Source organism: Cervus elaphus, chromosome X, assembly GCF_910594005.1.
Source record: "Cervus elaphus chromosome X, mCerEla1.1, whole genome shotgun sequence".
NCBI classification, from domain to species: Eukaryota; Metazoa; Chordata; class Mammalia; order Artiodactyla; family Cervidae; genus Cervus; species Cervus elaphus.
In genome coordinates this window covers 36,694,249-36,704,663 of record NC_057848.1, presented here as the reverse complement: position 1 = coordinate 36,704,663, position 10,415 = coordinate 36,694,249, and the positions used below count along the sequence as shown (strand labels likewise).

Sequence of the window (10,415 nt, the reverse complement as noted above, 5' to 3'; positions counted from 1 at the left end):
GGCTCCTGTGTCCATGGGATTTCCCAGGCAAAAATACTGGAGTGGGTAGTCATTTCTTTCTCCAGGGTATCTTTCAGACCCAGGGATTGAACCTGAGTCTCCTGCACTGACCAGTGGATTCTTTACCGCTAAGGAGGCACTTGGGTGGAAAACTTCAAACCTCTAATCACAATGTTGGTTTCTCTGGCAAACAGTCCCCATTCTAAAGCTATCTAGGGGCCCAACAAGAGTCACTTCATTAGCATAACCGCAGGCAGGGTTGAATGGGGCTTGCTATGAATAACAAAAGATGTTCCTGTCACCTTTATCACTCAGGAGATTCCAAGGGTTTTACATGGTAGGTCCCTGTAGGAAACCAGGAACAAAGAACAAATATATACAGATAGATGCCTTATTATATCACAAGCGATAAGGAAGTCTGGAGCTAAGATGAAAGCTTACTGAAGCAACAATCTTTCAAAAAATACTATGCTTAATTAAGTCCTTTATCTTTTCATGTTAGTCAAAATGGTAGGCAAAATTTATTAGAAACTTAGTGGGTTAAAAACCTCATTAGGCATTGAAATAATTGTTCACTCTGCGTTCACTGGCAAATTTTTCTGGAATTTCCAAATTATTATGTTTTCTTTTTGCATAATTTAATATTAAAATCTAGAATGCAAACATCATTAAGGTTCTCTATAAAAAAGAATGAGAAAATCTCAAAATTAAAAGAAATGCCCCATTCTCTTACAGTAATGATAACTGATGTATAGCTCTTTGAGAGGGAGCTAATATACCCAGTGAGCTTGATTCCATATTGCTTATAATTGATACCTCATTTAGTAAGAGAAAAAAGTCAAATCTCTAATCCTCTTCACAATTATAGTATTAAATTTGAAGGGAGAAAGGAGCACAGAAATTAATTTTTTAATATTTTGTTTCAACATGATTACTAGTAGGTTAGTGTTATATACCTTACAAAATACTTAAGCCTTCATCCCACTGTCATTAAACATCATAAAAAGGCATAGATCTTCCAGTTCCAGGAAAAGATGACACAGACTCACTTTACCCTATTCTTCTCCTCTAAATACTCTGGAAATAATTCAACAGACAATCATAAAAGGACCCTAAAAGTTGGAAAGAAAAAGGCAAACTGTATAGAAATCTCAGAACCTGATAACATGATAGTGAGTTTCATAGGTTTTACTTTTTATTTCCCACATATTCTAAACTGAGCTCTAGAGAGGGCTGCAATTTGGAAATCCAATCGGCACAGAAGAAAAACAAGACAACAAGAAAATTCTGATTTCTGTTGCCAAAGAACCCAAAACAGGTAGCTCAGCAGAGACCTAGTAGAGAGATCCATCCATATCCTACATTCAGGGCAGTTCACAGCCCAATCTACCATAGCAGCAGTATCAATGTTATCCATGTGAAACACCCAGGGCAGCATTGGCCAGATCCAAAGAACAACAGTAGGAGCAGAAGGGTCCAATATGGACATCAATAACTTCACATATGGAGCAAGAGCAGACTCAAACAAAATGACAGTAGTAATGACAGCAATGTCTACAATACACTGGTGCTTCCCTGGTGGCTCAAACAGTAAAGAATCCGCCTGCAATGTGGGAGACCTGGGTCCGATCCCTGAGTTGGCAAGATCCCCTGGAGGAGGGTATGGCAACCCACTCCAGTATTCTTGCCTGGAGAATCCCCATGGACAGAGGAGCCTGGCAGGCTACATTCCATGGGGTCACAAAGAGTCAGACATGACTGAGTGACTAAGCATAGCACAGCACTATACACTGAGTCAGGTGGCCTGTTCTGCCATAGAGTGAGTGTCAGGAGGAAGCAATGCCCAGATCTGCAGCAGCAGCATCAAATAAGGGACCCGTCTAACACAGCACACCCAAATGAGTGAGCACTCAATCCATCACAGAAGCAACAACAGTGGGATCCTTTTCCTATACCCAGAGCAACAGCAGCAGTATCTTCCACAGTAAGAGTATTAGCAGGGCCAGTCCTTCAATTCTTCAATTCTGACTTCAATTCTTCAATTCTGACTGGACTCAGTGGCAACACAATCTGCCACAACAATAAGAGCATAGAGGTGTTCCTGTCAAACACCTGGGAGATTTATAAGACTAATTCTACAAAGTGACAGCAGTCAAAGCCAAGAGATTCCTGAATGCCACACTGAAGGACATCAGGCAGTTCATGCAGGAACTGGGCAGGAGCGCCAGTGGAACCAGAAGTAGAAAGCCAATCAGAATAAATGTAGAGGTTCTGAAAGTTAAATTATTGTTGAAACTACAACTCACCAGAGTAGGCATGGTCCTACACACAAAGCCTAAGTAGGATGACCTCCTGCTGAAAGAGATTTAAATGGGTTCAAGAGACTTCTAACATTATACATAAAATATCTAAGATACAATGTACATCACTAATCATGTAAAACAATGAAAAACACTACTAAAGATGATAACTGACACCAACAATGAGATGAAAGAGATGCTAAGATTGACTGGGATTTTAAACAGGCATTGTACATGCATTTCTATAAATAATTATAAATTCTGTTGAAACAAATATAAAAAATAGGAAGCCTAAAGAAATAGAGGTCATAAAAAATAACCAGTTGGAAATTATAGAACATAAAAATAAAATAGCTGTATTTCTTTTTAAAAAAATTCACTGGCCAAGCACACTAGTAGAGTAGATATGGTAGAAGATATAATCGGTGAATTGGAGGACTGATGGGGCTTACACATTCTGAGTAACAGGAAGAAAGCAGGCTTTTAAAAATGAACAGAACTTCAGGGATATATGAGATAATAAGAAATATCTAACAGTTGTATCATTGGAGTCATAAAAGGAGAAGAGAAAGTATGGAGTTGAAATATATTTGAAAAATGGCTGAAAATTACCAAAATTTGGTGAAATACTTTAATTTAGATTCTAGAAGTTGAGCAAAACACACATAGGATAAGCCCAAAGAACACATACCAAGAGACATCATAATTAGACTTCTGAAAACTAAAAACAAGAAGTCTCAAAACATCAGAAAAAATGACATGTTACCTATAAAGGAACACTGACTCAAAATGACAGCAAATTTCACATCTGAAGCCACAAAGATTATGTTGGAAGTGGCACTTTACTTCCAAAGGAAAAGAAATGTTAAAATCATATATTCAACTTTATTCATTGCAGTAAAAACCTGGAAACTCTCCAAATACATTTCAGTGGGTGAATGGTTAAATAAATTTTGGTACATCAACCTATACCAAATGGATGAACCTCAAGAGAATCATGCTGAATGAAAAAAATAATAATAATCTCAGAATATATAGTAAGATCTTATTTTATAAGATTTAGGAAATAACAATTACAGAGATGAATAGTTTAGTGGCTGCAATGATTTAAGGATGAGGTATATAGCTACAAAAAGGTAGAATGAGGGTGTTTTGTGGTGATAATAAAATATGTAACTTGATTGTGGCTGTGATTATGTGAAGCTATACATATGACAAAATTTCAGAGAGCTGTGGGAATACATGCATGCACATACATACATACATCAGTGTATGTATAACTGATGAAATCTGAAAAAAATGAGGATTGTACCAGTATCAGTTTCCTGGTTTTGATATTCTACTGTGAACACAGAGTGTTGCTGCCATTCCAATTCCACAGGCATCAAGCCATTAGTTACCACAGTCAGTCACTATCAATACACTGTGAGGGGAATTCAGGACAGAAAAAAACCAAACATAAAACAGGAAGCATTCTATGCCTTGGATAATGGCTCTAGATAGTTAAGATTTATATCTAAGAAATAATTTCAATGAACTCAGATTCTTGCATCTTGTCATATATAGGAAGCACTAAAATTATTAACTTAGATGTCTGTTCTTTAAGATTCAGTTCAGTTCAGTTCAGTTCAGTCCAGTCATTCAGTCATGTCCGACTCTCTGCGACCCCATGAATCACAGCACGCCAGATCTCCCTGTCCACCACCAACTCCCGGAGCTTACTCAAACTCATGTCCATAGAGTTGGTGATGCCATCTAGCCATCTCATCCTCTGTCATCCCCTTCTTTAAGATTAGCAATAATCTTTGGATGTTTCCATGTTTTTTCCCATTAAAAACAAAAAAACCAAAAAACCCTCCTATATATCCTGACTCTTCCCTTCCCTCTCCTTAGAGCTGAGAAGTGGTCTCCCAGGCTATAGTCTTTAGTAACTTGCCCAAATAAAATTTAACTCTCAAATTTTAGGTTGTGTGTTTTTCTTTCAGTTGAAAGTACTATAGGTGTGTATAGATGTTAACATTGGGAGAGGGAGGGAAAGATGGACAGCAGTTACCTGTATATTTGTTGTAACTTACTGTGAATTTATAATTAAAATTATAAAATTTTTAAATTATAAAATTAAAAATGATTAAGAAAGAAAAAACGCAAGAGTTTCTTATAATTGGAAAGGTTTAATAAAAGTATTATATCCAACATCCCTTTGAAAATAGTTGTTGGAATTTATGGCCTTATTTCCACTCTTTGGTGGTAGGTGGTTGAGTCACTAAGTCATGTCCGACTCTTGCAAACCCATGAACTGTACCCTGCCTGGCTCCTCTGTCCTTGGGATTTCCCAGGCAACAATAGTGCAGTGTGTAGCCTTTCCCTTCTCCAGGGGATCTTCCCAACCGAGGGATTGAACCCACATCTCCTGCATTGCAGCCAGATTATTTACAGACTGAGCTACAAGGGAAACTGTTTGATTGAGTTGCTTGCTAATTTATCTTGTCTGTTTATAAACTACATGCAGGATCATTTGGACATTCATAATTACAAAATACACAGAGAAAATTAGTTTTGCTAGCAAATATTCTGTTATTGTTCCTTTTAAAATTTGTTTTCTTCAGCAACTGTATCAACATATTTCATGATTGTTCCTTCTTTCTAACATTATATAAATGGATTCATTTGAATCTCGATGGAGAAGAGGCACAGACTATAAAAACACATGAATAATGAGCATATAGTTTTTCAAAACCATAGAAGACACATAATAAAGTTAAGATTCAGATAAAATACATAGATGCTTCTAAGTAAAACTTCAGAGTAAATGTACAACTGCAAGTGGTACAAATACAGATTTGGTTAACATCTAGTATGTATATAAGAAAATCAAACAAAAAAAAGGGGAGAAGTTCATGCTGAACTCAAACTTTTGTGTGGAGGCACTAAACATTCATGGACAAAGCAATACTTAGGAAAAGAAAATGTGGTCAGTGTTGTTCAATTAAAGATAAACATTTTCCAATATACACAATCTCAAGTTATCGAGCCTTCATGAAAAAATTATTAAGAGTGTTGCAGAAACCAGTACTCGAGAAACCAAGCACCACACTCAGAGAGTTGGAGAAACAGATTTATTATGCTGGCGGGCCCAGAGAAGTTAACACTCCAATCTCTGAGCCTCGAACAAAGGGATTACAGAGTTTTTATAGACAGACTGTAGTGGGCAACACTAGCTGTCAATAGACTGGTTTAAACTAAGGGTTTTTGTGTGCACGGGAACAGTGCAAGATGGGGAGGGGGGTGCCTGGCCTGGACAGGCATGATTAAGCAGGTTTGCAGGGGCTGGGCAATTGCAAAGAGCAGGACAAGGGTGAGTGAGATAAACTCCAGTTTCTAGTATTCCAAGTCCCCACTTTCTGAAACTACATGACCTACGTGATCTAGATTTTGCAAGGGGTAAGCTAAATTACAGAGGCAGAAGGAGAAGGAGATTATGTAAAATTTTAACTATTCAGTGATGGTATAAACAGCAGTAGCAGTTTCAATGAGCAGCAGATCTATTTAAACCTCAGCAGATCTGATTAAAACTGAGGAATTTATGGTAATAAAACAATGCAAATAAAGCACCTGAAGAATTTATGGTAATAAAACACAATGGAAATGCTACAATGGAAATATGGAAATAAGATAATCATTTAAAGTAGACTGGTGAAGTTAAAACAATGTGATACCATTACACACTCATTGGAATGGTCAAACACAAAAATGTGACAATACCAATTACTGCAAAGACGAGGAACAACAGGAACTCTCCTTCTTTGTTCCTGCGTGGCAATGCAAAATGGTACAGTCAATTCAGAAGCAATTTCTTACATAGCTAAACACAGTCATACCATATGATCTAGCAATTATTCTTCTAGACAATTAACCCAATGATTTGAAGCTAATGCCCACGCAAAAACATGCACATAAATTTTATAACGGCTTAATTCACACTCTCTCTCACACAGACACACACACACACAAAGGAATCAAAGTGTCCTTTAATAGACGAGTGGATAAGCAAACCCATGGTACATCAACATAACAGAATACTATTCAAGAATAAATAGAAGTGACCTTCTATTTATCACAATAGAAATGTGAAATCACAATTATCACAATAGAAATAGAAATCACAAAAAGAAATGGATGCAACTTGAATGAATGCTATTAAGTAAAATAAGGTAGTCTGGAAAAAGTTATACACTGGATGATGCCAATTACACGACATTCTGGAAAAGGTAAAACCATAGAGCAAATAAAAAATATCACAGGCTTTTTTCTTTTGCTTCAGAATACTTTTATTAGTTTGCATACAGTTTGTCAACACTCAACTACGCCTCTTCCACTTCAACACACAAATCTATTCGATCGGGGTCTTCCTTGCCCCATACCTCATATATTGTAATGTTATTGTGTGCATCTGCAGGAGCCTCGAGATTGGGACGTTTGCAGTTACAACAGGTTGCAGCGGTGAGTTTCAGATTCCACACCCTGGATACAAAGTTCACAAGGTCCCTCTCGAGCTGGGTTAAGGTACTGAACATACAGTTTTTGTTGGGGGAAGCCTTTTTCTTTTTCTTTTCCGTAGAGCCTAATAAACAGCCCCGACAGGCACAAGGAGTGCGAACTTTACTCTAGTCACTGTTTCCTGGAAACTTCAGCATCACCAACAACACAAGGAGGAGAAGCCTGTGTTGACTTGCTCCCAAGCCAGCCTGGGGCATGCTCTGGTTGATTCTGCCAAATTCAAAAGTGCCTTCCACAGGGCATCTTCCCCGGGAGCTCTATGGCTTCGTCTCTCAGAACATAAAACACATAGGCACTCAAAAAGGAGACGCATGTAGGCCAGAAAAAGAACCATATTACAGACCGACCGCATAGTAAGCTGAGAAGAAGTGACTCCTGGTGTGCTGGTCTGCCCTGGCACTTGGAGACTGAGGACCAGGCATGGCTGGGCCTTTGATGACATCATAGAAGGCACCCCAGCCAGCCTCCATCTGGCCACTGTGATGACTTCAGAGCAGAGGATAAGGAGGCCTGAGGGGGTCAACTGGGAGTAGGGTTTAAAGGGAAATGCCGACATTTCCAGCGGGCATTCAAAAAAGAGGTGGGGAGTGACAAAATGCTATCTCCTTGTCAGTGTATTCTTTCTGAACCTGGTGCTTTACTGGGAGGGTGAGTCCATCTTTTATTTTTATTTTTCCATTTGTTGAATCCAGACACTGTGGTGAGCAGAACAGACCCAGGGACATGTGTCCCTGTGGAACAGAGAGCCAAGAGGGCAAGAAAGATATTAAACCAGAGGCCACAAACTAGGAGCCACTGATGTGTTCTATGTGGTTACGCTGTTCCTAAAAATGACTGTGTTCAGTCACTAGGTCCCGTCTGACTCTTTGACACCATGGACTGTAGCCCACCAGGCTCCTCTGTCCATGGCATTTCCCAGGCAGGAATACTGGAGTGGGTCGCCTTTCCTTCTCCAGGTATAAAGGATTTTTTAGGGCAGTGAAACTATTCTGTATGATGTTATGGTAAATACATACTACGTATTTGTCAAAACTCGTAGAACCTTACAGCACAAAAAAAATGAATCGATGTATGCATATTAAAAAAAAAAACATTTTGACATCAAGAATGGAATGCAGAATTTGACTAAACAATATAATTATATTACGAATGCATGAAACCATCTCACTAAGATCCCCTGACTTAAGTAACTTGGAAAAGGAACGGAGGTTGCAAGACTAAAAGCAAAAGAAAAAAGAACTGTAATCTAGGAGATAGTGTTCTTTCTCGGAAGGGTACAGGTCAACAATCCTGATACTGTTATACATGTCTACCTGGATTGAACAATTAAAGAGGTGGCACATGAGCATACATACAAATATTTCTTTGTTCTGTTAGCTGAAAGGGTCTAAAAGAAATGATACTCCCAAAATCTGAAAGAAACAATGATGTAAATCTTTGACGTAAATCCATAAATCTTTGATTAGAAGAGCTTGTTATGCATGTTCTGAACCAGGGAATGGAAATACTAGGTCCCGAAGACCCACTCAGCCTCCAAGGATGGAGTTGCCTACAATTTCCCTGTCTATCCTTAACCTCTCCCCTCTGTATTTCTCTTTCCTCCCCCAAATCCCTCAACACATGAAGAACAATTTTAGAAAGCTCTGACTTGAGAGAAATGTGCCAAACATATCAATTCATGGGCTCATCAATATGATGGGTTGGTTTTTATATTTTGTAGCCTACTCTTCATTTCTTAATTTTTAATTTTGTAATTATAATTTGGCTACATAACATGGCATGCAGGATCTTAGTTCCCTGACCAGGGATCAAACTCATGCCCCCAGCAGTAGAAGCACAGAACGTTTACCACTAGACCACCAGGCAAGTCCTACCGTGGGAGTTTTAGTGTTTCACAAGTTAACTCAACTCATTTGAAGCAGAGTCATACAAAAATACTAGGAGGGGCAGAAAATCTTAAGGGACTCCATCCTGTAAAACAATCTTCAGTCATCCATTCAGCAAAAAGTAACTGAGCACAAGTTATATGGAAGGCATTGAATACTTGCTTCTTTAAGCTATAAGATTATTAATAAGATGTCCTTTCAATCAATGAAACTATTATATAATAGTTTAGGTGAGGCATTGTGAGAGGGATTATTAATTTTCTCCAAATATAGGTTATGTCCATCATATTTAATACTATACTACCAATTTTTAGTAAGCATCTCATCCTCCAGAATAAAAACTGCATTTCTGAGCCTCTTTTGAGGTAGGTATTCTCATGTTAATTAGTTTCAGGAAGTGACAGATACCAAGTGTTCTAAGATCCATTTTGGGAAAAATCTGCCTGCCAGTGCAGGATGTATTCCTATGGCACTTATCTATTATAGCACCTTCTACATTCAATTATCATCATCCTCTTAACTTTTCTTAGCCTCGGTTTCCTCATCTGGGCAATAGAGAATAATAATAGTTTCTGCATTATAGGATAGCTGTTAAGAAGTAAAGGAGACAATGCATGGAAAGCACTGACTAAGCACTGAATACATAGTAGCTGCCATTAGGTGGCGCAGTGGTAAAGAATCCGTCTGCCAATGCTGGAGACTCAAGGGACATCGGCTACTTCCCTGGGTCCAGAAGATCTCTTAAAATAGGAAATGGCAACCTACTCCAGTATTCTTGCCTGGAAAATTCCATGGACAGAGGAGCCAGTGGGCTACAGTCCACTGGAGTTGCAAAGAGTTGGACATAACTGAGCACAGCAGAGAGAGCAAATAGAGGGAACGTGCCTTCTCTTTATTTCTTCTTCATTCTGCTTGCTGGAATGTAGACACGATAGCTAGAACTGAACTAGATATCCTAAACAATACAGTGGGAGACATAGACTAAGGGTGATTGGAGGGTAATAAAGGATGATGTCACTTTTCTGATACAGTGGAATCACATAATAAACCTGGACTATATTTCTTTTACCTATGTTCATACAGTGAGAAATAGGATCAAATGTTTAAGCTGCTAATTTTGAGTCTTCTGTCCTGCACAGGCGACCTCAATCTTAACTGAAACAGATATGTAAAAGAACAAATGTACAGTGAAATGACATAAGTTCATTAATGAAAGAATAAACTTCCATAGGTGCTCAAAAAGGAAAGATGGTAGGTATTATGGACTACTCCCTTTTCCAGGTATCAAAAATTTCCCAAATGTTCTGACAGTTTTGAGCTCATAGTAAAAAATAATAAAACACACAAAGAAACAAGGCACTATGAGTGAAACAAATATAAGAAATAGATTCAGAAACAACTTAAATATTAATATCAGAAACATGTGTGTCTAAAATATTTTAAAAAATGAATCAAAGAATTAAACTGTATCAGAATGCTGCTGCTGCTAAGTCGCTTCAGTCATGTCCGACTCTGTGCGAACCCATAGACGGCAGCCCACCAGGCTCCCCCGTCCCTGGGATTCAGAATAAGTGATGATAAAAACCAACAGATATAAAACTATTCAATTAAAATTTCTTAGGAATAAAGGTATAAGAAATTTAAAACTATGTACAGAATCCCAGCTTCCATT

At 38.2% G+C, this 10,415-nt stretch overlaps 1 pseudogene; it reads right to left on the bottom strand.

Annotated features, from left to right (window-relative positions):
• Positions 1 to 6,661: 6,661 nt before the first annotated feature.
• The window catches only part of LOC122689468, a 51,092-nt pseudogene continuing 47,338 nt past the window's right edge, over positions 6,662 to 10,415 (bottom strand).